The sequence below is a fragment of the Phalaenopsis equestris genome, unplaced genomic scaffold (assembly GCF_001263595.1).
Source record: "Phalaenopsis equestris unplaced genomic scaffold, ASM126359v1 Scaffold202766, whole genome shotgun sequence".
Taxonomy (NCBI): domain Eukaryota; kingdom Viridiplantae; phylum Streptophyta; class Magnoliopsida; order Asparagales; family Orchidaceae; genus Phalaenopsis; species Phalaenopsis equestris.
The window spans coordinates 1-26,937 of record NW_018222440.1 but is presented as its reverse complement, the minus strand read 5'-3'; positions in this window follow the sequence as shown (position 1 = coordinate 26,937).

Here is a 26,937-nt window from a genome sequence, read left to right as displayed (position 1 = left end):
GAGATTCATAAGTCTTTATTTTGGCAGGCCCAATAGGTTTTAGAGGTTCAATCCTCTCCTTATCCCCTTATCCACTCTATAATCAACTCCTGCCTGTTCACATATTGTGAAAATCAAGGCAGGGTGTGTTGAACCACCAGTAGTATCTCTCAAAGCAATAGATCAAGTGTTTCTATAAATGATAGAGCCAACATCTATTCTTCTCATCTCCTAGATACAAAAGTTAAAGATGGCTCTATCCTTTTTAACTTCACTAAGAGGATTTCTTGGTATCATTCTTCCAGAAATAAAGTGTGTCAGGCCTTAGATACTTCATTTAACATAGAAATAGCAAAGTTTACCTTAACACCATTCTTCACTCTCCAAGTTCCTCTTCCATCAATAAGAAAAGAAATAACTTCGTTTGTAGCAGAAAATGTTTTAAATCGGCTGTTATACACATTTTCTAACTGATAAAATTCATTAATCTTCCTTGGAGTAAACCCTACCATTTTCCCATGAACAAACGCATAATCTTCAGAAGTCTCTTTAAAATTAGCACAGAATTCCATCACTACACCAATAATAGCCTCGAATGTAAAGTAGTGAAAATTCTCCCATTGCTGAGCATTGATCGATCTTTAAACTTCTCCACCCAAATTTTTAAGTCCTCAATCCGAAATTAATTTTTTAGTTGTAAGTAAACTATTGAAGCAAATTTTGGCCTTGTAATTGACAAAATTTGGATCATCAAAACCACTTTTCTCTTTCCTTTGCTCATTCTTGGTGGTGCCATGGGGCTCATTCTTGGTGCCATGGGAAATCTAAGAAAATTTGATAAAATCCAAATAAATTCCCAAAAATTCTGAAAATCACAATGTGAAACGTTTTAAACTTAAATCTACTAAGAGTTATTAACCAAAGGATTTTCACAAAATCTTCCAAAAAATTTTCAAACTTTTGGATCTCGTCAAGCGAAAATAAAATATTTTGAGTTCAATGTGTAGCTCTTACCTAGAGAAGATGAAATCCAAACTTTGTTTGCCTTAAAATTGTCTCGAATCAGAGCAATAGCAAGCCCTAGGTGCAAAAACTGGATGTTGAAGGTGACTCAAAGGGTAAAAATTGTGTTTTACTGTGCAAATCGTGAATTTAAGGGGTTTGGGTAATTTTCGGGTCGAGGGCGTTGTCGGCGCCCACGCAGGCGCAAGTGGCCAAAAATCCATTTTTTTTATTTTTGTAAATTTCAATTTTCTTTTGATTTACTCCAAAGTATATTTAGTATTTTTGAACACTAATTTTCATCTTAAAATAATTTTCATCTTTTTCATCTTAAAATAATTCATAAACAAATATTTTCACAAACAACACCAAACTAACTTTTATATATGAAAATACACTTTTTACAAATACATTTTTCTAATTACAATTTCACATCCTTATAGCAAACTAAATTATAATTCAACATCGAAATCAAGCCACAACACTAGAACGTTGACACAAAACTATACACACAATCAAACTCAATAGTCTAAAGCAAAGCAAACTAAATCAAATCCACACAATCATATTAAGCACCTAAGTATTTAATACATAAGTATTTTAAATTAATTTTAAATAGTAGAAAGTCTAACTTCTTCAATTACTCCGGTCTCCGCCTGTAATATCTCCCATAGACTAGAAATGCGTGTACGAATTATAGAATGGTCGGTACGGGAATTGATCAGTCAAACTTTCATCGATCCATCCATTTTTCTTGAACATCTGCACCAATCCTGCTTCAACTGTTTCAGTATGATCAAAGTTTTCCTTCATCCTCCAATCTAGGTGATCAAAAAGGTAGTTAAGAATTCTTATTGCATTCATAGTACTCTAAAGTTATTTTTCTATTTTCTTCATTTTCTTCTCCAAAACTATTGAACTTCCAACTGTTTGTGGAATTAATGGTGTTGAAGCATGTCATGAATGATCTAAAATAATATCTAATGCTTCATTTCCATTCTCAATATAATTTTCATCAATAGGAATCATGGGCTCCTAAGGAAATAAAACTTTATCCCAACTTTCATATGAAACTTTAGATTGACTGCAAAGTAGGAAAATTATTGAAGGATGCCCCAATCCATATATTGCCCCATTCATAATAATACCCATAACATATTTGAAAATAATTGACCCCACATCAAATGGTTTTTCCACTTGAACGCAATAGTTTAAAATGACCCTTTCATTTGTAACTTTACTAATCTTCATGGTAGGGAGTAATTTTGCAGATTTGAGGAATTATCGTTGTTTTGATATTGGATTACACAGTTAATCAGAATGGATAAATAATTAATTAACCACATAATTTTTTTGTTATTTATCATTTTCATCCGTTAGAAAATTATATACCTCTTACATCATATCTCTTGTTGGGATAAAATTTGTATAATGATAGATTGGAACATTTTCTATCATATACAAATCATTAATTCAAGCCGGAGTAAATGATAAAGCCTTACCTCCAACGAAGATGAATCCTTGGTTAATTCTATGTAAGTTAGCATAGAATTCCTTTACTAATGGTATAACAATTGTAGCGGTAGTATAACATAGAACTTCCTCATGCCTCTGCACAATGATTTTCTTAATTTGTGAACTTGGGTTACTCTATCTATGATAGACAAAGCCTCTCTCCTTGATAAGTCGCTTCTTCGTGATGACTTTGTCGTATAATATTTGCGCGTCAAAACTGATAAACTTTCATTAATTGAAAACTCCATACCTTGAAGTATTTCTAGAATTGAAAGCCATGAAATTTGAAATTATAAGTTTTTGGATGTCCAAGGCAGTTTTTAGGCCTTTAGAAACACCTCTCGGTGGTTAATATATATAGGTATATAAATTTATATATGGGTTGCCTCCCAAAATTCTCTTGGTTTAACATTGTAAGCCCGACGTACCATTTGTTTAATCTTGTTGACTTAACATTAAAATTTCTTTAAATTGTGGTATGTGTCATTAATAAAAATGTGTCAATTGATGCTCATTAATTTTAAATATCATTCTAGTTTTAGGATCTGTAATAACAACAGTTCGATAATGATAGACTTCAATCATTTTAAATGGTCCTAACCATCTAGATTTCAGTTTTCCTAGAAATAATCTCAATTTTGTACTATATAATAAAAATTTTTGTTCATGTTCAAACCTCTTCTTATTATTCCGATCATGCCATATTTTCATTTTCTCTTTATAGATTTTTGCATTATCATATGCTTCATTTTTGATCTCCTCAAGTTCATTGAGTTGCAATAATCTTTTCTCATGAGCATCCTTTAAATTAAAATTAATTTCCTTAATAGCCTAAAATGCTTTATGCTTCAATTCTACTGGTAAGCGACATGTTTTTCTAAAAATAAGTCTATATGGGGATATTCCTATGGGAGTCTTATAAGTAGCTATGTATGCTCATAATGCAATATCTAATCTAGCAAACCAATCCAATTTATAAAGACTTACATCTTTTTCTAAAATTTATTTAATTTCACAATTTGATATCTATGCTTGACAGCTAGTTTGAGGATAATAAGCAGTAGAGAATCTATGGATAATATCATATTTTTTAATCAATTTTATATTTTGTTATTCCTAAAATAAGATCCTCCATCTGTAATAATTACTCTCGACATTCCATATCATATTAAAATATTTTTAATTATAAATTCAGAAACACTCCGAGCATCATATCTAGGTACGAGAATAGCTTCAATCCATTTAGAAATATAATCAACAGTAAGTAATATATATAAACTTTCAAATGAAGGCATAAATGGTCCCATAAAATCTAATCCCCACATATAAAAAATATCAACTTCTAATGTGTAATTTTGAGGCATTTTATTTTTTCTAGAAATATTTCCTCCTCACTGACATCAATCACATGTTATAATATATTCATTAAGAACTCTAAAAAGATTTGATCAATAAAATCCAGCTTGCAAAATTTTATATGCAGTTCTATTTGTTCCAAAATATCCGCCAAATTCAGAGTCATGACATCTTTTAATTATTTGTTGAGTTTCTATAAAAGACACACATCTTCTAATAAATAAATCTTTACATTTTTTATATAAATGTGAGTCATCCCTAAAATAAAAATTTGAATCATATATAATTTTTTTTAATTTTTTATTCTTAATATGTGGTGGTAGAATATCACTTATAATATAGTTTACTATACTGACATATTACAGTGTATTTATTTCATCAATATTATATAACTGTTCATAAAGGAAATTTTATAAAATTTTATTTGCAAAATTACTTAATATTTCCTTTTCTAGTCTAGACAAATGATCAGCCATTTTATTATCATTTCCCTTTCGATCAACTACCATAAAATCAAACTCTTGCAATAGAAGTATCCATCTAATCAATCTTGGTTTAACATCCTTCTTTTGCATCAAGTATTTGATAGCATAATGAGCTGTATGCAGTTTACATTTGGTTCCAATCAAGTAAGGTCTAAATTTATCAAAAGCATAAATAATAGCTAATAATTCTCTTTCAGTATTAGTGTGATATATTTGAGCATCATTTAGAGCTTTAATAGCATAATATATTACTTTAAGAACTTTTTGTGCCTTTGTCTTAAAACTGCTTCAATAACATAATCACTAGCATCGTACGTTATTTCAAATGGTTTATCCCAATTAGGTGGGACTATTATAGGTATAGTGATTAATTTTTCTTTCAATAATTCAAATGCTTTTATGCATTCCTCATTAAAATAAAATTTTTTTATCTTTTTTCTAAAAGTTTGCATAATGCTTAGTTATTTTTGAAAAAAATTTATGTAACGCCTGTAGAAACCAGCATGTCCTAGAAAACTTCTTACCCTAGAAAACTTCTTAGAAAACTTCTTACCCCTCTAACCATAGTCGGTGGTGGTAATTTTTTAATAATTTGAATTTTTGCAGGATCTACTTTCATGCCATTTTTAGAAATTTTATGCCCAAATATAATTCCTCATGCAACCATAAATTGACATTTTTCCCAATTTAGTAATAGGTTGATTTTTCACATAATTTCATAGCCTTTCCTAAATTATTTAAACATAATTAAAATGAAGTCCTGAATATAGAGAAATCATCCATAAATACTTCCATTCCATGTTCAATCAAATTACTAAAGATTGACATCATACATCATTGAAATGTCGTAGATGCATTGTATAGTCCAAAAGGAATTCTAAGAAAAGCTAATGCTTTATAAGAGCTTGTAAATGTTGTATTTTGATCTTTAGGAGCAATTGGAATTTGATGATAATTGATATATCCATCTAAAAAGCAGTAATATTTGTTTCTAGCCAATCTATCCTACATTTGGTCTAGAAAAGATAAGTCAAAGTGATATTTCTTGGTGTTCATGTTTAATTTTCTATAGTCTATACAATTTTGCCAATGAGTAACTTATCTTGTTGAAATTAATTCATTTTTCTCATTTGCTTCAACAGTCACTCCTTCGTTCCTTGGAACACGGTGAATTGGGCCACCCAAGCACTGTCTGGAATATGATATATAATTCCAGCATCTAACCATTTTAAGATTTAATTTTTAACAACTTCTTTCATTATCTGGTTTAATCTCCTATGAGGATCAACTTCAGGTTCGTATTGATCATCTAATAGAATTCAATGCATACAAATCAAATGACTAATTCCTTTAATATGTGCTAGAGTCCATCCAAAAGCCTTTTTATATCTTTTTAACATTTCTATTAATTTTTGTTCTTGAATTTCAGTTAACTCAAAGATACAATAGCAGTCAATGTAGAAGCAATCTCTTAAAAACACATATTTTAAATGGTTAGGTAATACTTTTAGTTCAAGTTCAGGTGGTTTAGTACTTGAAGGAATAGGATTTTTATTATCATCTTATTTTTAGAAGGAATAGGATTTTTATTATCATCTTCCAACAAATCTAAAGTTTCAAATTTGTTTGAATATAATCTAAATTTTCTTCTTTTATTTCATTCCCATTCTCTTTAAATTTTTCTTGCCTTAATTTTTCTTCCAACTCTTTCTTAAATTGCTCATTACATAGATAATTAATAACTTCCATCCTAAACCATTCATTATCTTTTTCTATTGCAGGATATTTCATAGCTTTTGCAATATTAAATATTACTTCTTGATCATTAGCTCTCATTATTAATTCTCCTTTTTGTACATCTATCACAGCTCTCCCTGTTGCAAGAAATGGTCTCCCGAAAATAATAGGAATCTTTTTATCTTCCTCCATATCTAATACTATAAAATCTACAGCAAAGATAAATTTATCCTCTTTTACTAATACATCTTCTATAGCTTCTTTAAGATATGTTATTGATCGATCAACTAACTGTAGAGTTACAAGAATAGGGGAAATCTCTACTAAATCTAAATGATTAAAAATCAATAGAGGCATAAGATTGATACTTGGTCATAAATCACATAAGGCTTTTCTATAAAACTTTTCACCAACTACACAAGGTATAGTAAAATTACCAGGATCTTTTAACTTTTTAGAATGTTTTTTTCTAAATAATTAATAGTCTAAATAATAGTACTACACTCTTCACTAAGTGCAATGGTCTCATGATCTGCAAACTTCGTTTTCTTGTTTAGTATATCTTTCATAAATTTTACATAACTTGGCATTTGTTTCAAAGCCTCAATGGAAGCAATGTTTATCATTAACTTTTTAAAGATTTCTAAAAATTTTTGTAAATTGTTTGTCTTTATTCTTCTACTTTTCATTAGGGTCACTTTCCATCTCTTCCTTCTCCTCATCAACTTCAGTTTCTCATTGGATTCTTGTTTTAACTTCTTTTTCATTTTGTAATTGAATAGATTTAATTTGCACCTTATTTTGATCTTTCGGATTAACTTCTACAGTACTCAGAAGATTTCTTGAAGTTCTATTACTAAGTGCTGTAGCAATATATATGAATTTATTTTGAGTATTTCTAATAACACCCCTTGATTTTGTAATTAATTTTCTATATTCAACATTACCTCTTCCATCGTCAACTTCTTTTCCTTAACTTGTGGGTTAGGTTTCGAGTTAAATCCAGATGGATAATAAAGTCGATAGTTAGGATTTACTTGATTATTTAAATTTCCTGAGGGGTTCATTGAGTTATTATAATTATTTTAACTAAATTTAAAGTGATTTTTCCATTGAGAGTTGAAATAGTAAGAATAGGGATTGTTATTTGATACACCAAAAATATATGCATTTTTAGACTCATATTTTATACTCTTTTTTGGTGATATTGCAAATTAATGGAAGACATTTTTTTTTTCTTGCAGGTTGTTGAATTTTAGGACTTGAAGTAAAACTGAAGCAAAAAGGATGAAATTTGGATAAAAAATGAATAAGTTGAAAATTTGTTCAGCGCCGACGGCCCTGATTGATAAAAAGCAGTGAATTAAATAGTGGAACACTAATGTCGATGGCGTTAATGTCGGTTTAGCCTCTATTTCTAGAAGATTTGATGAATTTAGATGCTTTTTGAAGATTTTTTGGAGGCACCTATTGAAGAACTGACTCTAGGCTTTATTTGGGGCAAAAATTATTCAAAAAATAATTCTTCCTGATGTCTCATCACCCCAATTCAACCTTATACGCATCACAATTTCTTTCATTATTCATTCCATAACAATTTAGGGTCCATTGTTCTTATAATTTAGAGTTTTATGGTGATATTAACTGTGAACTATTCTCTAAAAGTGTTGGAGAAAGAGAAAAGTGAGAGATTTCTTCTTTCTACATTTCCTAGAAGAGGCTACAAGGGATTTGCTTTGAGAAGGCGTTGCAGATAAGTGTTATTTATTTATTAATGTTATATGAACTTTCTTTTATATATAAAATTTGTGTTTTGCTGTATCTTTCTCATGATGTCTGAGTAGTTTACTTTATTTTTCTTTTTACTCTGAGATATAGTGAAATAAAGCGATAATATGGATGTGCCACTATTAAAATATAAAATAAATTGTAATGATTTTTCAAATTCAAACTTAATTTACATTTCAATCTGGCCAATTGAATTGTTAAAATATGTTGTTAAACATATGATTCGGGAAATGGAAAATGAGTCATAAAATTGAGTGTGGATCACATTTAACTCATTGAAGTAGAATTTCATTCATGGAATTAAGTGCAAATAAATATAAAAATATACTTTGTTGGGTGTAAAATTGGAGAATCCTTACGGTGACAGACAAAAATCCTCAATTTATTTTTATTGTTTAAAAGCTAAAGCTTGATTTAGCCTTCAAGTGATAGGAAGTGGGAGCTCTGGAGTGTGAGTCAATGTCCTCCTAGTTTAGCCACGAATTTAGGGACTAAACCTAAGATCAGCCAATAATTTTCTATAACAATGTATCTGGGTAGAGAATTAAAACTACTCCTATTTGGCACAATATATACTAAAACCATTTATCTCATCTCATTTTACCAAAATTTCCTTGTAGTGGGAAAGATGCTTTTTCACATAAGAAATCTTAATCGCATAAACATAGTTTAACTTTTTAGTAGTTACCGTTTAAACTTTTTATTTCAGTTTTATTATTAATTAAATAATTTAGTTCTGATAATATCTCAATATTTTAAATTAATGACAGTAATTTTGTTTCGACTTTCTGTGAATTTTCTAGTAAATTTATCATTTCAAATTTAAACCCTCCCCATGCGATCGATATTTGGGGCTTAAATAGAAAGTCATTTATTACTTGATAATGATACGTATACTTGTGTTGAATCCCAACATTAGGTGCTTAAATTTCTATTTCATAAAATATTGCATGAAGCTTTTGGCACCGTTGCATATCAGAGTCAACTATATAATGTTTACACAACTATATTTCACTCGGGTTCAAGTTTTTGGCGTTTTTACCACGGAAGGTAAAAATAAATTAAGTAAATTTTGTAAATTAGAAAATTTACAGATAATTAATTAAAATAATTCTAGAAATAAAAAAAAATTAAAATTACAAAAAGAAAATATATTTTTTTAAGAGTTATTTTGAGAAATTTTTCTTTGCTAATTATATTTGATTATGCAAAATAGTGGATCTGAAGGTTTACTTCCTTGCTACTCAGAATTAGAGCATACTATTAGAAAAATTTAAAAAAAAAACAAAAAGAAATTAAAAACTTAAACGAAATGGCGAATAGTTTAAATAATTAAATAAACAAAAATTGACAAAGAACTTTAAAATTTTATGTTAATACGACAATAGATGAACTTCACTTGACTATTCAAAATCTTGATGTTGCTGCTAATTCATTTGAGCTTAAACCTGCTATTATCAAAATGGTACAAAATAATCAGTTTGGAGGAACACCTACTGATGGTCCAAACTTACATCATGGATAAATATGACGGAGTGTCTAATGATGTTGTTAGGCTTATACTTTTTCTTTTTTCATTAAGGGATAAAGCCAAGGCTTTGTTAAATTCATTTGCACCTGGATCTATCACAACTTGGGGAGAACTATCACAAAAACTCTTAGCTAAATATTTTACACCATTCAAAACTGCTAAGCTTAGAAATGACATTGCATCTCTTTATTAGTTTGAAGGGTAATCGATATATGATGCTTGAAATGGATTTAAAGATCTTCTTAGAAAATATCCACACCATACTCTACCAGATAGGTTAATAATTCAAACATTTTTTAATGGATTAGTAAGATCACTTAGATCTATTATAGAAACTTCTACGGGTGGATCACTAATGTCAAACCCTTTTGATGAAGCATATTATTTAATTGAAGAAATGACTACTAACAATTTTCAATGCCCCTCTGAAAGGGTAAATCCAAAGAGAGGAGCTAATATTTATGATTCTAATGTAATGTATATTTTAGCATTTCAAATTGCTGCTATTTTTAAAAACATTGATCAATTAGGAGTGAACTATTCTCAAATACCCCCAGTATAGGAGGAAAATTCACTAGGATAGATCATTGATACTCAATCATCTTATGAAACATTAAATGCTATAAATAATCAAACTAATAATCCATATTCTAACTTTAATAATTCGGGATGGAAAAATCACCCTAATTTTTGTAGGAATAATTATAACTATTTGGTGAATCCCTCAAGAAATTTAAACAACTATGGAAATCCTAGTTATCGACCTTATTATCCTCCTGAATTTAACACTAATCCTAACCCACAAGTTAAAGAAAAGAGTTGACGATGGAAGAAGTAATGTTAAACATGGGAAATCAAATACAGAATCAAGGGGCTGCTTTTAGAAATATTGAAAATCAATTAAGACATATTGCTACTGTACTCAGTAACAGGCCTTCTGGAATTCTTCTGAGTATGGTCGAAGTTAATCCAAAAGATTAAAATAAATAGCAAATTATAATAGCAAATCAACGCTATTTAATTACGAAGTGGAAAAGAGGTTGAAACAAGAATCCAAAGAAAAAATGAAGTCGATGGGGAGAAGGAAGAGCTTGAAATTGACCATAATGAAAAAGAACTGAAAATGAAATGAAAATGAATAAACACAAGGTCCTTTAGAAAAATCATTACCTCCATTTCCTCAAAGGCTGAAACAGAAGAACAAAGATAAACAATATACAAAAATTTTTTAAATCCTTAAGAATTTAACGATAAACATTCCTTTTATTGAAGCTTTGAAACAAATGTCAAGTTATGTGAAATTTATGAAGGATATGAAGGATATACTAAACAAGAAAAACTAAACAAGAAAAGGAAGTTTACACATCATGAGACAGTTGCACTCAGTGAGAGTGTAGTGCTATTAATCAGAAAAAGCTCCCTAAAAAATTAAAAGATCCTGATAGTTTTACAATACCTTGTGCTATTGGTGAAAATTGTTTGGAGAAGCTTTATTTGATTTAGGAGCAAGTATCAATCTTATGCCTTTATTGATCTTTAAACATTTAGATTTTGGAGAGATTTCTCCTACTACTGTAACTCTTCAATTAGCTGATCATCTAGTATTGGATATGGAGGAAGATAAAAAAATTCTTGTTATTTTTGGCAGACTATTTCTTGCAACAGGGAGAGCTGTGTTAGATGTGCAAAAAAGAGAATTAGTAATGTGAATTAATGATCAAGAAGTAACATTTATTATTGCAAAAGCTATGAAATATCCAGTAATAGAAAAAGATCAAAAAGATCATGAATGTTTTAGGATGGAAGTAACTGATTATCTGAGTAATGAGTAATTTAAGAATGAGTTTGATGACAAATTAAAACAAGGATGAAATAAAAGAAGAAGATTTGGATTATATTCAGGGTAAAATTGAAACTTTAGCCTTATTGGAAAATGAAAATAAAAATCTTATTCCTTCAAGTATTAAACCAGTTGAACTTGAACTAAAAATATTACCAGCCCATTTAAAATATGTGTTTTTAGGTGAGTCATCTACATTGTCAGATTGTATCTTTTGAATTAACAGAAATTCATACAAAAAATTAAAAGAATTGTTAAAAAAAATATAAAATAGCTTTTAGATGGACTTTAGTAGATTTTAAGAGAATTAGTCCTTCTATTTGTGTGCACAAAATTCTATTAGATGAAAAATATGAACCTAAAGCTGATCCTCAGAGGAGATTAAACCCAATAATGAAATAAGTTATTAAAAAAAATTTTAAAACTGCTAGATGCTGGAATTATATATCCTATTTCAAACAGTGCATGGGTAAGTTCAATAAGCTGTGTCTTAAAGAAAGGAGGAGTGACTGTTGAAGAAAATGAGAAAAATGAATTAATATCAATAAGACAAGTTACTGGTTGGAAAAATTATATTAACTATAGAAAATCAATCATGGCCACAAGAAAAGATCACTTTCCTTTTCCTCTTCTAGACCAAATGTTGGATAGATTAGCTGAGAACAAATATTATTACTTTTTAGATGGATATACCGCTTATCACCAAATTCCAATTACTCCATAGGATCAAGAGAAGACAACATTTACAAACCCATATGGAACATTTGCTTTTCTTAAAATGCCTTTTGTACTATGTAATGCACCTGCAACATTTCAAAGATGTATGATGTCAATCTTTAGCAATTTTTTTGAATGTGAAATGCAAGTGTTTATAGATGATTTTTTGGTATTTGGATCTTCATTATGTTTAAATAATTTAGAAAAAGTTCTGGAAGTATGTTTAGAAAAAGTTCTGGAAGAGAAAAAGTTCTGGAAGTATGTGAAAAAATCAGCTTAGTACTAAATTGGGAAAAATGTCAATCTATGTTTGCAGGAGGAATTCTACTTGGGCATAATTTTTTTAAAAATGGCATGGAAGTAGATCTTACAAAGATTCAAGTTGTTGAAAAATTACCACCTCTGACCAATTTTAGAGGGGTAAGGAGCTTTTTAGAACATGTTGGTTTCTACAGGCATTACTTAAAAAAAATTTCTAAAATAACTAAGTCATTATGCCAACTTTTAGAAAAAGACCCGAAATTTGGTTTTAATGAGGAATATATAAAGGCATTTGAATTATTGAAAGAAAAATTAATCATTGCACCTATAATAGTTCCACCTGATTGGGAGAGACCATTTAAAATAATGTGCAATGCTAGTGATTATGTTATTTAGTGTGTGTTAGGACAAAGGCACAAAAAGTTTTTAAAGTAATATATTTTCCTAATTAAACTCTAAATGATGCTCAACTTAACTACACTACTACTGAAAGAGAGTTACTCGCTATTGTTTATGCCTTTGATAATTTTAGACTTACTTAATTGAAACTAAATGTATAGTGCATACATATCATTTTGCTATTAAATACTTGATGCAAAAGAAGGATGCTAAATCAAGATTAATCAGATGGATATTTCTATTGCAAGAGTTTGATTTTACCGTAGTTGATAGAAAGGGAAATGATAATCAAACAGCTGGTCATTTGTCTCGACTAGAAAAAGAAATATTAACTAATTTTGCAAATGAAATTTTAGGGAATTTTCATGATGAACAATTAAATAGTATTGATAAAATTAATGTACCATGGTATGCTAATATAGTAAATTAGATTGTAAGTGATATTTTACCACCTGATATCAAAAATTCTAAATTAACGAAATTTATATATGATTCAAAATTCTATTTTTGGGATGACCCATATCTATATAAACAATGTAAAGATCTAAATTTTAGATGGTGTGTTCCTTATGAGGAAACTTAATAGATAATTGAAAGATGTTATGATTCTGAATTTGGAGGAAATTTTAGAACAAATATAACTGAATATAAGATTTTGCAAGTTGGATTTTATTGGATATATTAAAACTTCTGATCAATGTCAACGAGTAGGAAATATTTCTAGAAGAAATGAAATGCCTCAAAATTACACATTAGAAGTTGAGCTTTTTCATGTGTGGCGTTTAAATTTTATGGGACCATTTTTGCCTTCATTTAAGAATTTATATATATTACTTGTTGTTGATTATATGCCAAATGGATTGAAGCTATTGTTGTACCTAGATGTGATGCTCGGAGTGTTTCTAAATTTTTAATTAAAAATATTTTTATACGATATGGAATGTCGAGAGTAATTATTACAGATGGAGGATCATATTTTAGGAATAAGAGAATATAAAAATTGATTAATAAATGTGATATTATGCAAAGATTATCTACTTCTTATTTTATCATCCTCAAACTAGCGGTCTAGAAGAAATATCAAATCGTGAAATAAAACAAATTTTAGAGAAAGCTGTAAATCCTTATAAATTGGATTGGTCTGCTAGATTAGATACTGCATTATGGGCATACAAAACTGCTTATAAGACTCTTATATGAATGTCCCCATAGACTTATTTTTAGAAAAAAACATGCCACTTACGAGTAGAATTGAAGCATAAAGCATCTTAGGCTATTAAGGAATTTAATTTTAATTTAAAGGATGCTCATGAGAAAAGACTATTGCAACTTAATTAATTTGAGGAGATTAGAAATGAAGCATATGAAAATGCAAAAATCTATAAAGTGAAAATAAAAATATGGCATGATCAGAAGATTATTCAAAAGAAGTTTGATCCTGAATAAGAAGTTTTATTATATAATACAAGATTGAGATTATTTACAGAAAAATTAAAATCCAAATGGTTAGGACCATATAAAGTGATTCAAGTATATCATTATGGAAATGTTGTTGTTAAAGGTCCTAACACTGGAAAGATATTTAAAGTTAATGGGCATCGATTGAAACAATAGTATGAAGGGCACATACATCAATTTAAAGAAGATTTAATGTTAAGTCAACCCAACTAATCAAATGGTATGTTGGGCTGACGACATTAAACCAAGCTCTTTATAAGAGGCAACAAATATATATATTCATATTCCTATTTTGTTTGATAAGTGTTTAAATATTAGTAGATAATAATCCTACACAAATTTATATATTTTAAATTAAGACAAATTTTGGTATTAGTGAAAAATTTTGAATTGAATTGATCAAAAATATGAAAAGACGCAATTTTGGCCTCTGGCGCCAACAGCGCCAGAATGGGCACTGACAGCGCCTGCAGACAAACCTAAGCGCTGACAGCACCATTAGAAGTGCCAACGGAGCCGATAGCAGTTTGACAATTCAGGATGAATTTTGGCAGACTTTGGAGGGATTTCGTTCAGCAAATAACCACCGGGAGGTGGTTTTAAAGTCCTAAAAACTACCTTGGATGACCATAAACTTCCTATTTTTGAATTCCATGGCCTCCAATTCCAAAAATACTTCTAGGTATGGAGTTTTTAATAGAAAAAAGTTTATCAATTTTGACACGCAAAAATTATACGAGAAATTTATTACAAAGAAGAGGCTTATCATGGAGAGGGGCTTTATCAATCATGCATTGATTAATCAAAGTTCTCCAATTGGTAAAATCATTGTATAAAGACGATGAGAAGTTCTATGCTACACTACTGCTGCAATTGTTGTACTAATAGTGAAGGAATTCTATGTCAATTTACATGGAATTACCCAAGGAGTTGTCTTCATAGGAAGTAAGGTTGTACCATTTAGTCCTGTGTGGATCATTGAGTTTTCTATGATGGAAAGCGTTCCAGTCTATCATTATACAAATTTTATCCCTACTAGAGATTTGATGCAAGTTTTCTATAATTTTTTGACAAATGAAAGTAATATTTGGGAAATGCAAGGTGAAGAATATGTTAGTTTGTCTGCTTCATTGCTTAATCCAATATCGAAGGAGTGGCATTTCTTCATTTTTACAAAATTACTCCTTATCATGAAGATTAGTAGAGTCACAAAGGAAAGAGTTATTTTCAATTATTTCATTCAAATAAAAAAAAACAATTGATATAGGATCTATCATATTTAAATCTGTTATGGGTATTATTATGATTGGGCCAATTTATGGACATGGGCATCCTTCCACAATTTTCCTACTTTGCAGTCAATCTCAAGTTCCACATGAGAGTTGGGAAAAAGTTTTATTACCTTGGGAGCCCATGATTCCTATTGATGATAACTATGTTGGGAATGGGAATGAAGCATTATATACTATCTTAGATCACTCATCACATGCTTCAACTCCATTGATGCCACCAATAGTTTGAAGTTCACTTACAATAGAAAAGAAATTGAAGAAAATTGAAAGAGAAATTTAGAGTTTTACGAATGCAATAGTAGATCTTAAGTACCTTTTTGATCGCCTAGATTGAATGATAAAGGAGAATTTTGATCTTACTAAAACATTTAAAACAGGATTAGTGCAGATGTTTAATGAAAAAAGGATGGATTGAAGAAAATTATATTGATCAATTCTCGTACTACAATTTGTAGGTTCATTACCAGTCTATGGGAGATTATAGAGGAGGAGTCAGCACTGAAGATGAGGCAGAATAATTGAAGAATTTGGACTCTCTCTACTAGTTTAAAATACTTATGTACTTAATGTGATTTTGTGGATTTGATTCACGATTTTCACCGTAAACATTCATTTTTACCCTTTGAGTCACCTTCAACCTCCTATTTTTTGCACCTAGGGCTCGCATTTGCTTGAACTTGAGGTGATTTTAAGGCAAGAAACTTTGGATTTTATCTTCTCTAGGTAAGAGCTACACTTTGAACTAAAAAAAATTGATTTTCACCAAGGATTTTTGTGGGGATAGGGCACACCCCAGTGGGTCGGATCAACTGGCCAAGAGGGGTGTGTGTCGTTTGTGATATTGTCATTTTGAGGAGTTGCCAACTCTCTATCTTATCTATTTCTTTGCCTTAATTTCTAAATGACTTATTCTATTCGGATCGTGTCAAGAATTCATAGAATTTTAAGAAATTTAGAAAATGAAGAGGGAAGGACTAAGAATAATAGAAGATAAAGAAAGAAAACATTAGGTGATAAATCTACAATAGAAATCTTTAGAATATGTCATTAGTAAAGTTTTCCAAGAAAATTTTATAACCAGAGGTTTTGTTTAGGTCCTATAAGTCTTTTATAAGAGCAAACTCTTATAGTTAATTACATCTTAGATGATTATCTAAGAATACTCCTGATTAACGTCAAACATTCATTTTGAAGAGATGAACATTAATTGTTCAATCTCAAGAAAATGTTAATGTGTGTCAAAACTTAATTTTATTGTTATTCTAAAAATTCTAGGTTTTATCATTATCCTAAAAGTTTTTTTGTCATTGTCCTAAAAAATTTAGGTTTTGTCACTATCCTAAAAGTTTTAGGTTTTGTCATTGTCCAAAAAGTTTTTGGTTTTGTCATTATCTTAAAAGTTTTAGGTTTTGTTTTATGTCATCTCATTTTTATTATGTCATTTTTTTTGTTTGTTTTTGTCTGGTTTTGTTATCTTGAAATTCTACTTTCAAATGTCATCCTACAAAACAAAATTAGCACACACTATAAAATGCAAAGAAAATCTTGAGTAAAATTTTGTTTTCATGTCTTCAATAAAACAACAAAAGAGAACATGATTAGCATAAAATCATGTTGTCAGATTTCTCAATTTTAGTTGGTCATAAGTTGAATAATTCTTAAATTACCTAGTCAAAATGTCTATGTCTCCGTCATCTCGAGGCCGTAAAGTATTCATATTTACTTAGTCTGAAAGGTATTTAAACAAGGACCGAAAGATTCTTCTCAGCAAGCATATATTGCGTCATCCAAGAAATCTTCATAAATCTGAATAAATCTGAACACGTTATTTTTGGTGATCTTTGTTCATTAAAGTTCAAGTTTAAGTTTTAATGACTTTTAAGATGAATTTTATGAAATTTATGTTGGTAAGTTGTATTGTTTGTTTTTATTATTTAGGCCACATGTCAATTAAAGGATTTAGGTTTAATATGAATTTAAGTCCAATGTAGTTAGAACTTAAGGTAATTAAGTTCATTGAAGGTGGAACCTAAGGGTTGAATTGTATTTAAGTCCAATGTAGTTAGGACTTAAGGTATTTATGTTCGATATAGGTAGAACCTAAGGGTTGAATTGGTTTTAAGTCCAGTGTAGTCAGGACTTAAGGTATTTAGGTTTGATGTAGGTAGAACCTAAGGGTTGAATTGGTTTTAAGTCCAGTGTAGTCAGGACTTAAGGTATTTAGGTTTGATGTAGGTAGAACCTAAGGGTTGAATTGGTTTTAAATCCAATGTAGTTAGGACTTTATTGGTTGAGTTGGGTTAGGTTCAATTTTGATTGAACCTAATGTTTATGTTGATCTAACTTCAACTTAAATTGAACCTAAATTTAAGGTTTGATTTAGGTTCAATGTATGTTGAGCCTAGAGTTGGGTTGAACTTAAGTTATAGGTTTGACATAAGTCTAATATGGGTTGAACTTAAGTTTGAAGTTGATTTAGGTTTAACCTAATGTTTGGGTTAACTTGAGTTTAACATAGGTTAAAAATAACTCAAGTTAAGTTTTGGTTAAGTTAGGTTCAATGTGGGTCGAACCTAATGTTTCGGTTAACTTGAGTTGAGTTAGGTTGAACTCAAATTAGGTTTTCTTTGGATTGATTAAACATAATTAGGGTTAGGCTTGGTGAGGTTTAACTGATTAATTAGACTCAATATGGGTTAAGTCTAATTAGGTTAAGGTTAATTAAACCTAATTTAGGTAAGGTTTAATTTATTAATTAGACTTATTTACGATTCATTCTTATTAGGTTAAGGTTAATTAAACCTAATTTAGGTAAGGTTTAACTGATTAATCAGAATTATTTGTGGGCAAGTCTAATTAGGTTAAGGTTAATTAAACCTAATTTAGGTAAGGCTTAATTAATTAATTAGACTTATTTGTGTTTAAATCTAATTAGGTTAAGGTTAATTAAACCTAATTTAGGTAAGGTTTAATTGATTTGTGGTTAAGTCTAATTAGGTTAAGGTTAATCAAACCTAATTTTGGTAAGGTTTAATTGATTAATTAGACTTATTTATGGTTAAGTCTAATTAGGTTAAGGTTAATCAAACCTAATTTTGGTAAGGTTTAATTGATTAATTAGACTTATTTATGGTTAAGTCTAATTAGGTTAAGGTTAATTAAACCTAATTTGGGTAAGGTTTAATTGATTAATTTTAATTATTTGTGGTTAATTGTAATTAGGCTAAGGTAAATTAAAAATAATTTAGGTAAGGTTTAATTAATTAATTAGACTTAATATGGGTTAAGTCTAATTAGGTTAAGGTTAATAAAACCTAATTTAGGTAATGTTTAACTGATTAATTAGACTTATTTTTCGCTAAATCTAATTAGGTTAAGTTTAATTAAACTTAATTTGGGTATGATTTAATTGATTAATTAGACTTATTTGTGGTTAAGTCTAATTAGGTTAAGGTTAATTAAAGCTAATTTATGTAATGTTTAATTGATAAATTAGACTTATTTGTTGTTAAATCTAATTAGGTTAAGTTTAATTAAACCTAATTTGGGTAAGGTTTAATTGATTAATTCGACTTAATATGGGTTAAGTGTAATTAGTTTAAAGTTAATAAAACCTAATATACGTAAGGTTTAATTGATTAATTAGACTTATTTGTGGTTAAGTCTAGTTAGTTTAAGGTTAATTAAACCTATATTAGGTAAGGTTTAATTAATTAATTATACTTGTTTGAGGTTAACTCTAATTAGGTTAAAGTTATTTAAAACTAATTTAGGTAAGGTTTAATTAATTAATTAGACTCAATATGGGTTACGTCTAATTTGGTTAAAGTTAATTAAACCTAATTTAGCTAAGGTTGAATTGAATAATTAGACTTATTTATGGTTAAGTCTAATTAGGTTTAATTAATTAACTTTAACCAAATTAAGGTTTAATTGAATAATTTTGTATTAATTAAATTAGGTTTAATACAAAATTAAGGTTTAATGGGTTAATTAAGTCTAATGATGTCTTATAGACTTAATTAAATTTAGATTTTGTATTAAACCTAATTTAATTAAGGTTTAATGGGTTAATTATGTCTGATAATGTTATTTAGACCTATATAAAGTTTGATTTGGTCTATTTTGAGTTAGACTCAACACTGACTTAGTCTATAATGAAATGAGCTAAGTATGGTGAGGAGAGGATTTTTAGGGTTTAAAATATTAATTTTAAATTAATAAATCTTAACCCTAATGTAAAAATGTCATTTTGAATTGTTTAATAGTTTGAGAATTGTCATTTTAAGGTTATTGTCTGTCACCTTAAATTTTCTAACCATTTTTAATTTTCATTTCTATAATTATTTAAAAGAAATAATTACAAAGTGTCTTGAAAATTAGGAAATTGGGTTTTAAATGATTTTTCTATCATAGGAAAAATCAAGGAGGATTCCTAAGGCCTTAAGATAAATTCCTAAAAATTTCATATTTTTTGACTTATAAATAATTTTTAATTATTAAAACACTCTAGAGAGCATTTAATTATTTAGAAATTAAATATAAAGGATAAAATTATAATTTTTGTATCATAATTTTGTCCTTTCCATGCTAAGTTCAGAGGTATTTTTGTTTTATTTTTATGATTTTTGGATGTCTAGATATTGAATTTTGAAGTTTTAAGGTTTATCTTAATTTAAAAAAATCCATATTAACCTAAAGGCGCCACGTGTGCTCAAACGGGTCGAAGATACGGTTGATCCTCTGCTGACATTCGAACAACAGAGATTATGATATTAAATCAGAGCCGTCCGTTTCCAAAACACAGAAACGGACAACATCCATTCATCCCCTTCGTTATATGATAACCCTTTAAACCGTTGATGATCTTGGAGTAAAATCTCACTTGATTCTTGATGGATTTGAGCGATTTTTATTTCTAGAGCTTCATCTGAAGATGAAAAAGGCATCTAAATGGCGATGATGAGGTTTTGAATGAGTTTGTTTCACAAAGTGTCAAACCCTAATGCCATTAGAGCTAACGCAATCATAACTTAGCCACAGTCGATTTGAGTTCGATTTGATTGGCTTGCAAGCTTCATTTTGACTTGAGAAGACTTTGGCCTAACTCAATTTGAGGTCAAATTGAGTTCTTGTATGAATTTGATCACAAGGTGGCTCGGCCTAGGAGGAGATGGCCAACAAGTGGTTTAAGGGCTGTGGGGAAGGCTAATTTAGATTGGGCTCCTCCTTACTCAGTCCTTAGATGGATTTAGGTCAATCAATTTGAGGTTTTGAAGTGCTTTGTTTCACACTCCCAAAATGTCATGTTTTGGGTCCTTTCAGGTTAGCCAAATTGAGGGGATTTAGTGGGTTTCATGCATTTATTCAATGGGGAATGAATTGCTCAGGGTGTAGGGAGTATTTTTGGTGTTGGGAGTTTTAGGAATTGGGTAGTGTTCAGGGTTTTCCAATTTTTCTTTCTCCTCTTCAAGCTCTCGGGTTGTCCCTATTTATAGCCATGGTTGTTTTTAGGTGAGCTTGGGCTGGGTAGAATTCATTTGGGGGAGTTTTCAACTCCTCTATTAATGCTTAGAGATAGGATTTTGGCAGTTAAGGTTGTCGATTTGCATTTTCCAAGCTTATTACCATGAATTTAACCATAGTGAGGATAATGATGATATCTTGATTATCCAATGGATTTCTCCGATTGAATTGATTGTGAGGTGATTATAATTTGTTATATTCTGCTGGATCAACCTCCCCCAAGTGAATTTTGTTTTGCTCTTGATGGAGCTTGGGAAGAATGCCACATAAGCCTTTATCTTCACTATTTTTTATGTAATGTCATGATGAGGTTAACCTTGGTGTAAAGAGTGGTTTGGCTAAGTCTTTTCCTTGATTGGGTGATAGTAGAGGTCACTAGTGACTCATTCAAATCATCTTCCATGGATGATATGTTTGGTTGCCATCTTTGAAGCTCACTTATCATAGCATTATGATGAGTCTTCATCTTGGTTAAACATGGTAAAAGGGTAATCACGAGTGGTGTTTTATCCCCATTGGTTAATCCATAGCACACTTGAAATGCTTATTAAGTTTGTCATCCACCTCATTTCATCTAAGTAAATGAGTCACACTTCATATGTTGGAAAAAGTGACACATAATCCTACCTCCCCTTATCATCATGAATTTGGTCATAGTGATGTCAATCATAATGTAAGAGATGACTTAAGACATGATTTTCCTTCATTGGATGGGACTTAAGGTGCTTGATGATTCACAAATATTCCTCCAGGAATTTATGAGGGAATGACACCTCAATTCCATTCATGATTAAAGTGTCATGATGTGTGTTAACCATGGTTAAGGTTAAATGTCATTTGTGACCCAATGGTTTGATTTATCTTTAATGGGTCTTATGGGTTGTGTGTAACCCATATGAGGTCACCCATGATGTCATTAATGGGTTTAGAATTTTGAAAACCATTTACTATGTCATAAATGGTGTCACATGTCCAAATTTCCTTTTTTATGGCTGTTTAATTGTGTTTCCATTTTTAATTAATTGTGTAATTAATCAAAAATATTGGAAATTATTATTATTAGCCAATAAATTAATCAAGTTAGTTTTATAATTAATTATTTGATTTATTTTTTATCAGAATTGGATACTTTGACTAAATTTGATAAATGTTGACTTGGGTTGACCAATGTTGACCAAAATTGACTATATGTGTCAAAGTGGACCAATCAGATTAATTGAATCTTTTGTCATCAAAATGTCCTCTTAAGTCAAGGTTTGACCAATATAGGGCTTATCACAACTGATCTGATCATTTTAGGGTTTAAGTTGACCAAAGTTGACCAATTTGATCAAAATTGACTATATTAGTCAAAATTGATCAATTAGATCATTTAAGTGTCAATGTTGACTTTTTGATCATGAAGATGACCATTAAGTAAAAAAAATTGACCAGGTTTGGGTATGTCTTATATATTGATATTTCATATTTTGTCTCTAAATTTCCTAATTTACCAAATCTATTTAATTTACCGTTACCTTCCCCGACAACGGCGCCAAAACTTGATCTTGAAAATTATAGTTGTCTAAAATTTATAAAGTTGACTCCGCTTTTCAATGGCGAACAAAATTTGATATTTTATTTCATGAATAATAACATTAAGCACTTAATGTTGGGATTCTATGCAAGTATACATAACATTATCAAGTAATATAAGACTTTCTATTTAAGTCCCAAATATCAATCCCACGAGGAAGTTTTAAATTTTAAATGATAAATTAACTAGAAAATGCACAGAAATAAAACAAAACTATTGTCACTAATTTTGAATGTTTGAGATACTATCAAAATTAAATTATTAATTACTAGAAAAATTTAAATGCAGAGTTCAAATTATTAATTACTAAACTATGTTTTATAATTAATTTATGTTTTTGGATCTCAGCAATGTGAGATAAATTTAAGTTTTCTTATATGAAAAAGCATCTTTCCCACTACAGTGAGTTTTTGGTGAAATAAGATGAGGTAAATGGTTTAAATTTGTATTATGCCAAATAAGAGCAATTTTAATTCTCTATCCTGATTCAGTGTTATAGTAAATCATTAGCTAATGTTAGGTTTAGTGCCTAAATCTGTGGCTAGGCTAGAAGGATATTGGCTCTCACTTCAGAGCTTCACTTACCTTCCCCTGAAGGACAACTCTTGCTTTAGTTCTTTAAACACAAAGATCAAATTGAGGATTTTTGTCTGCCACCATAAGAATCTCCAATTCTACACCCAACAATGTATGTTTCCCTATTTATTTACACTTAATTTCATGAACGAAATACCCCTTCATGGAATTAAATATGACTCTCACTCTATTATAGAACACATACTGCATTTCCCGGATCATATGTTTCACAACATATTTTAATAATTCAATTACCCAGATCAAAAAGTAAATTAAGAGTGGAGTTGAACAAACCATCACAATTCGTTTTATATTTTAACATTGGCACATCCAAATTATCTCTTCATTTCACCATATCTTTCACCATATCTCAAAGTAGGGAAAAGTAGGGAGAAAGATAAAAGGAACTACTCAGACTTCATGAGAAAGATACAACAAAACAAAAATTTCATATATAAAAGAAAGTTCATACAACAATAATAAACAAACAACACTTATCTGAAACTCTTTCTCAAATAAAATTTTTTATAGCCTCTCTTAAGAAATATAAGAAGAAGAAAACTCTTACTTATATCCCTCTCCAACACTTCTTAAGGAGTAATTCACACTTATACTCATCACAAAAACTCAAAACTATAAAGAAAATAAATGACTAATGGCGTGGAATTGCGTGGAAGGATGTAAAGTGGCAATGAGGAGCACGAAGAGATGCAAATAGGGCAAAGAAGATGGTTTTCTGATCAATTTTGGGTCTAATAAGAGCCTAGGGTTGGTTCTCCAATAGGTACATCCAAGGACTCTTCAAAAAGCATCTAAATTCGTTGAATCTTCTAGAAACAGGGCTTGCACCGACATGGGCTCCGTCAGCGCTAGAGGCCATTTAATTAAATTTGTCTTCTCTGTCTAATGACGTCGTTGGCACTGAACAATTTTTCAATAATTCCATTTATAATTGCATTTAAACTCCAAATTCCATCCTTTTTGCTTTCTTTTTGCTCCAAGTCCTTAAAATTAACAATATGCAATAAAACATAACAAGTACCGTATGCAATAAAACATAACAAATACCGTCCATTAAAGTACAATATCAACAAAAATGAGTACAAAATATAGGTTTAAAATGCATATATTTTTGGTGTATCATCGTCTGTTGAGTTCAGCCTGAACTGTCCTCAAGATTTCCCTTCTTACATGAAGGTAAAGACTACTACCCCAGCACCTGCTAAGTCTGTTGTTTTTGCATCTGTTAAGGGAAAAGAGGTGATGATCATTGAAGATACAGTAGAAGGATACACTGTTCCTTCTTCAATGTTTAAAATTAAATTGAGTTTGAAGTCTGCAACATTAACTCGGTCTCTAAGAATAAATTGCAGCCGAAAGATTCAGAGGGCTACTAAAGCCCAGATTTATGAGGAAATTTTTGTTGATGGAATTCCTCACCATGAGGAACTAGGATTGTCATAGACCTATCCGATTTTGCAAGGGAGTAGGTTTCATCCTTTAATGAACACCAATGGGTACGTAGGCATCCAAAAGATTGCTGCTACTTTACCGTTACCTCATGGACATGGTGGGGAGAATAAGAAACCCGCTCCTAACACTCGAGTTAGTACAGTATTTCAGAGACTAGCTACTAAGGAGCGTTGTTCGGTTGATGAATTACTTAAACGAGTGGGATGTACAATGTCCCCTTAATTGAAGAAAGAAATTCTAAGAGATGTCAGATCTGTCAGACGATCTCAAAAATTAACTAAAAAATTGCCAGCTCGCATTCCCGTCCGGTTCCGCCTGGGAAGCAAAGTTGATACCACCATCACCCTCACCGATTCTACTGTTGCTACTCCGGGACCTGCAGGCCATCGACTGGCTAAGTCACATCTGGGTCTGAGAATTCTACCAGTTACCAGTCGTAAGGATGTATCAAAAGTTTTGAAGGAAAAGATGAAAAGGTTACTTGATACTGTATCTGGTCTACACCCTGAGGAGCATACCTCTCTTGGGTGTGTCGATGCTTCTGTTGAAACACACCGTCTCAAGACATCACTGTTCAAGAAAAAAAGGTGTGGGTCCTAAGGTTACCGTACCATTACGGTTCAGCGAGCCCATAGAGTAAGATCATGGAATGAAGCAAGAATTTGAAGTGCCCAACATCATTGCAACCATTACAACTAAGTTGGATGAATAAATGGAGGATGTTGAGTAGAGTCCCCCAGATCTTAAGATAATAAAAGAATCAATAATTAAAGAAAAGATTGAGAAGCTGAGAGTTGAGATTTTTGAGTAAGCCCAAGAACATGAAGTTCCCCTTGATGATGATGATGAAGATTTTGACTTCAACGACTATCTCGATGAAAAATTTATGAATATTCATTTCATCGAGACCAGAGCTATTGCATCTGCGCTCAATGCCCAACCTCTCATTGAGGGGAACATCGTAGATGATCTACGTATGGTTGTTCTACTAAAGGATGAGCAAATCAGCCAAATGGAGAAAAGGATGGAAGAGATTGCTACTTCCTTGGCGGCCATGACTACAGTTTACAGACAGTCTCAAGCATAACAGTTAGCTTCTCCAAAAGTCAATCAGCTAGAAATTGTTTGTATCATAGAAGAAAGGAGGGAAGTTGCCTCAGCTAACAAAGATGATCAACAGAAGAAGGACTCTCCATCAAGTGCCATACCAGAAAAAAAATTTAAACAGATTGTCGAACAAGTTCAGGAGGCCTTAGCCCAATCTAAGGGTGGTGCATTGATTTTAAAGGGTAGATCCTACCCGAAGGAGTTTGATGTTGTACTCTACCCTAAAGCTTTTGTGTCATCAAACTTTAAGTTATTTGATGGGACTGGAAAAATTAGTCAGCACATAGTGCATTTCAAAACCAGTTGTGGCAATACCGGAAGTAACGAAGCCTTGCTTTTCCATCAATTTGTCAGCAGCTTGTCAGTAATAGCATTTGATTGGTATGCTGAGTTGCCCAACGGATTAGTGAGGAGATTCACCAAATTAGAACAGTTGTTTGTAAAGAGATTTGCTTGAGCCCAACATCAATTTTCTATTGGAGAACTCATAGTAGAGAGGCAAAAGCCTAACGAGACTCTAGTAGATTATATCTTGATGTGGAGAAACCTTAGCATGAAGTGAAAACCCCAGCTACAGAAACATCATGAAATTGAGATTCTACCTAAAAGCATCCATTGGCCAATAGTTGTCATGCTTAAGGGACTCACCATCACGTCCTTTGAGAAGCTACTCAGCAAAGCTAGCATTCTGCAAGAAAAAGTTAAGCATGTGGATTTCTAGGAGAAATCATAAATGACCAGAGCAACTAGAATATTCAAGAAGAAGTTTGGGATAGAAATCTATATCAATCTTGTTGATCTTATCGGTCAACACCAATACGTGCGGTGTGCTTGCCCAGCACACCACACCTATTGGGGGTCCATTTGTTGACCTCACTTTTGTTTGAGGTCTAAAAACTTCTTTAGTAGCCTAGGTCTAGCCATAGGACTTTCCTATTGACTAGTCTTAGAAAATTAGAAGAGGTACCCCACCATTAGAAATTCAAAACTCTTCTTTTTACTCAACTTGAAATTCCACATATTGATCTTAACCTCTAGCATTTAGTAGTTAAGATCATTATAAGAGAATTCAAGAAGAGTCCCTATAGGATTACTTGGCTTTAGGGTCGACCCTGGGAGTTGACTTGGAACTAGGGTACACCATATCTTCACAATACATTAATCCATGGTTCATTTAGAATGAATATCTATCCAATTCTATGTGAAATGCCTAACTTAGTCTTTTGCCCCTAGACAGCTCCAAATTACCTAACTGCCCTTGGGACACAAATTTGGCTAATATTCCCAAATTTTGCCAAAATACCCAAAATTGATCAAAA